Source organism: Suncus etruscus, chromosome 2 (assembly GCF_024139225.1).
Source record: "Suncus etruscus isolate mSunEtr1 chromosome 2, mSunEtr1.pri.cur, whole genome shotgun sequence".
Taxonomy (NCBI): domain Eukaryota; kingdom Metazoa; phylum Chordata; class Mammalia; order Eulipotyphla; family Soricidae; genus Suncus; species Suncus etruscus.
The window spans coordinates 164,124,145-164,129,173 of record NC_064849.1 but is presented as its reverse complement, the minus strand read 5'-3'; the positions used below and the strand labels follow the sequence as shown (position 1 = coordinate 164,129,173).

At 37.4% G+C, this 5,029-nt stretch overlaps 1 non-coding gene across 1 annotated transcript; it reads right to left on the bottom strand.

Annotated features, from left to right (window-relative positions):
* Window positions 1-2,990: 2,990 nt before the first annotated feature.
* LOC126003140 (U6 spliceosomal RNA) lies at window positions 2,991-3,101 on the bottom strand. The gene has a single exon (XR_007493679.1). It is a non-coding gene; the product is annotated as a U6 spliceosomal RNA (small nuclear RNA).
* Window positions 3,102-5,029: the final 1,928 nt, after the last annotated feature.

Genomic DNA, 5,029 nt, shown 5'->3' with positions numbered 1-5,029 from the left:
GGCCTTGAGGGTTTCTTGTGACAAGTCTGCTGTAAATCTTAAGAATGCTCCTTTGCATGGAGGTAAGGCGTTTGCCTTTCATGCAGGAGGTCATCGGTTTGAATCCTGGCGCCCCATATGGTCCCCTGTGCCTGCCAGGAGCAATTTCTGAGCCTGGAGCCAGGAATAACCCCTGAGCACTGCCAGGTGTGACCCAAAAACCAAAAAAAAAAAAAAAAAAAAAAAAAGAATGCTCCTTTGAATAAAATTTTCCTTTTTGATCTTGCTGCTTTCAGTATTCTATCCCTATATGTGGGATTTGTCATTGTGACTAGGATGTGTCTTGGGGTGCTTTTCTTTGGGTCTCTTTTAGCTGGTACTCTTCGGGCATGCAGGATTTGGTTGCATGCTGCCTTTAGCTCTGTAATTATGTCCTTGACTATTGGTTCTTTCTGAGGATTTTCTTCCTGGGTCTCTGGGACTCCTATGATTCTTATGTTGTTTCTGTTGAATTTGTTAAGGACTTTTATTTTCATCTGCTCACATTCTTTGAGTATTTTATCCATTGTCTGATCCTTTGATTTAAGGTTCTTTTCCAGTCTCTTCTGTTGTTTGGAGTTGTTCTGCATTTCATCTTCCAGCTCTCTGATTCTGTCCTCTGCTGCTGTTACTCAGTTGGATAAGCTTTCCATTGAGTTTTTCAGTCCTGTAATTTTAGCTTTGATTTCTTTCTTTGTGTTCTCTTCAGCTTGAGTTCTATGAGCATCCTCCATATTACTACTCTAAACTCCTTGTCTGAGAGGTTAACTATGTGGTTGGTACATTCTGGGTCATCAGAGCTGTCATCTTCATTTTCTATGCATGCTATTGTCCTGCATTGTTTACCCATTGATACACTTGTAGCGTGGCTTTTACTGAGTGTTGTGGTGGGGTTCATGGGCTAGGAGATGCACACGGCTGCTCCTTCCTGCTTCTCCGTTTCCTGGCTGGCAAACCTTGATGGGATTAAGTTCACTGGGGTCTTGCTTGGCAGTCTCTCGCAGGGACCAGAAAGCCAAAAGTGGAGGAATGCAGAGGCTTTTAAAAGGCACCAGGCAGGAGATAGTACCACCTTGTAGCTGGGACCTCCTACCTGGCTGGTGAACCTTGATAGGGTCTTGCTCGGCAGTCTACTGCAGGGATCAGGAAGCTCCTAAATTGACTTTAATGTTTTGTTTTAAACATTCAGAGGGGGGCCAGAGCGGTGGTGCAAGCAATAGGGCATTTGCCTTGCATGAGCTAACCTAGGACAGACCAAAGGGTTTGATGAATGTATGTTGACTTGTAGCCATGATTAGAGCAATATCAAAAATATTTTATTTTAATTACTTGTTGTTTTGGGATTACATTCTGCAGTGCTTAGGATACTTGGGTTTCCATATGTTAAGTATATATTCTAGTCTCTGATCCATTTTCTCAACCCTCCCAAAAAAAGACTAATTAAAAAACTAAGTTTAGTCCCAAAGTAAATTTTGGGGTTAGACAACTTAGTATTCCTGGAGGCTGTCGTTGGTCTTATGGCAGAATAATTCATGAGTAAAGTCTCCCTATTTTTAGGCCAAAGATTTTTCCTTTCTATTTTCCTCATATTTTGCTGTACCTATGCAAAACAAAACAATAAGAATAGCAACAAAAACCCTGCCCCCCACACACCTTTTTTATTGTGTTTTTTTTTATCTCTTATCTTTAAATTGGGGCTCTTATTTTTTTCATAGAGACTTGGGACATGGCTTACTTTATTTTATTACATATTACCTTATTTTTCTATAAAACTAAGAAGAAAGGAATAAAGAATGTTGGGGGCCAGGGCCAAATGGTCTGATGCACTGGAGGGGAATAAATACGGACAAAACTAAATATCCAAGCCAAAGTCAATGATAATACAATCAAAGGACCTACACTTTAACAATCTAAACTCAAAGGGGCCTGTTACACTGACAAGCTTGGGGGCAAAGGGTGGTGGGATAGAATGCACTCTGGGTCCCTTGGTGGAGGGAGGTTGACTCTGGTGATGCGAAGGGCCCTGTCTCATTGTATGTGTGAAATTCAACTATGAAGGACTCTGTAGATCACAATTGTTTTAATAAAAAAGTAACTAAATTTAAGCAAATAAAATATAAACTAAAATATGATATTTTAAAAATATTATATTTAACTGTTTAAAAAAGTTAAACTAGAATACTTAAACTTAAAGAAATTTCTCCTTGGCATTTCTAGAATACAGCAAAATAGCAAAAGTTAAGTAATGTGTTTTTTTAAAATCATAGTTATTTTGATAAAAGGTACTGTCAAAATAACAAACCCAAATACCACATATTCCAGTTAATACTCTCTCATATACTACTCTCAAGTTTTGGCATCAATACTTCATGGTTAAAGATTGTCTTCCCTTGAGGATCACACAACCATTTAATTTTTGTTTTGGCATTTGGTCTATTGTGTTTAAGAGGTTCTACGAGAAATAGAATTGATGACTTAAAACCACAAAGAAAAGATTAGATACTTACTGGTTTTAACTCACTATTATAGCTTTTTTTTTTTTTTTTTTTTTTTTTTTTTGGTTTTTGGGCCACACCCAGCGGTGCTCAGAGGTTACTCCTGGCTGTCTGCTCAGAAAATAGCTTAGCTCCTGGCAGGCACGGGGAACCATATGGGACACCGGGATTCAAACCAACCACCTTTGGTCCTGGATTGACTGCTTGCAAGGCAAATGCCACTGTGCTATCTCTCCGGTCCCACTATTATAGCTTTTCATGTTGTCTGGTAGTTTTTTCTTCTCTCCCCAAAAAAGCTTAATTAAATGTCTAAACTCTTTTAGTATCATTTATCCTTCAGTATTTGAAGAAGTTTCACCAAAGTTGATAGGAGGAAGGCTAGAGTTTTTCTTCTGTACTTTGGAATCTATCAGATACCACTGTCTAGCCTGATTGAACACTGTTGGTTCTTTCTTACATAATTAATATATTTTTATTAAAAATATGGAATGCTTCTCGAATTTGCATGTCATCCTTGTGCAGGGGCCATGCTAATCATCTCTGTATGTATTGTTCCAATTTTAGTATATGTGCTGCCGAAGCGAGCACAGATTCTTTCTTCCATAATTATTAAAGTCAAGAAGTCCTCCCCCCACCAATAAGAGAATAAGGAACTGGAAAAATAGTTCAGTGAGTAGAGCACTTACCTTGCACATAGCTGACCTGGGTTCCAACTCTGCTACCACATATGGTTCCTCTAGCATCAACAGGAGTGATCTCAGCCATGAAAAAGCTCTGAGCACAATCTGGTATGGCTCCATATGTACCCCAGACCCAAATAAATGAAAATCAGAAAGAGTGAATTTCAAGAGTGAAGCTCTTGATCCAACTATTTAGTTCCTCACAGAACTTTCTTGTGAGTATATATTCATTGTAGTTCCCTCAAAGACTTACAGTCCCTTGATTCTACGTGAAATCAAAAGTGAGGTTTTTTCCATGTATTTTCCTTCCTGTAGATGAGGTGCTATTTTGTTTGGTCATTGTTCTTCCTGTTGTTGATTTTGAGACTCAAAATCCAAAATGTAATGTACAATATTTCATCTGGAGATGAGTTTAACTGTTGGAGACATTTGGCATATGTCTAATACTAAGATTTAATAATATTGAATACTAAGATTTAGAATAACTGGACAGACACACTTTTTGGTGGTTTCAAACAGTAGTTAGGGGTAGGCTCTGGCATATGGCCAGGTGAAGCCCTGGGGTGCTGTTAACAGACTGCAGTGCATGGGACATCTGTTGTAAAAACTAAAACTGAAGGACTGAGACCTTGTTCAGAGTTTTTGACAGTAAACTATTTTTGTCATCTTGTGTTGAAATGCTTTGCATTTCAAAGTATAAATGTGCTGAAATATTAAAACATTGCATCTTGCTTTTTAACATATGATGTCCAGTAATAGTGCAAAACTATGTTTCCCTGTCACCTTGCTCGAGAATAAAGCTGCACTATTTGCAAAGTAGGTAACTTCAGTTGTCACTCAAAATGTAAACTGTCATAAGGGGATAAGAGATTAACTGATTTCACCAACTTTTATGGTGTCATTATTTTCCCCTCTAACTACCTTCTCAGTATCATTGCTGACAAAGATGTTTGAAAATGGAAGACAATTAGAGGCTTTTTGTTTATGAAAAATGAAGTGTTCAGGCACAAAAGAATTCACAGTGGACCGCTTATAGAATGTTTAAAATCTCCTTTCATTAAAAGATTTTCTTAAGTGGCTGTTTGTCACTTAATAGGAATTCCTGTTGTTATTACTGTCATTTTTATGCATAAACACCAGACTCCTTCGATTTCTAGTCTATCCTTTAGAATTTCACATTCCTAGGTTTCAAGTTGAGCTACTTCTGAATATGTTTTCATCTTAAAATTATATTATATTATAGTGTCTCTAAAAATATACCAGAAAGATCAGTGAAAACTGGTACCAAAAATCTAGATCCTACTCACAGATGTATTTTGCTTAGCCATAATAGAATTTAAAAGTGTTTTATTTTCCCAATGAGTTGCCAATATTCAGAAAACATATTAGATTGCTAATATATATATATATATATATATATATATATATATATATATATATATATATATATATATATAATCTGGGTATATCGACCAGGGTTGTGACTCAGTGATAAAACCCATGTTTCACACATAAAACCATGAGAACAATTTCTGGCATGTTGAAAATGTTTTTTTTTCTTTTTGGTGCCGTATTTTAATGTTTTTTTCTTTTTTTAAAAAATTTTTGTATTGTGGCCAAAGTGAATTACAAATCTTACACAGAGGGCCCGGAGAGATAGCACAGCAGTGTTTGCCTTGCAAGCAGCCGATCCAGGACCAAAGGTGGTTGGTTCAAATCCCAGTGTCCCATATGGTCCCCCGTGCCTGCCAGGAGCTATTTCTGAGCAGACAGCCAGGAGTAACCCCTGAGCACTGCCGGGTGTAGCCCAAAAACCAAAACAAAAAAACAAACAAA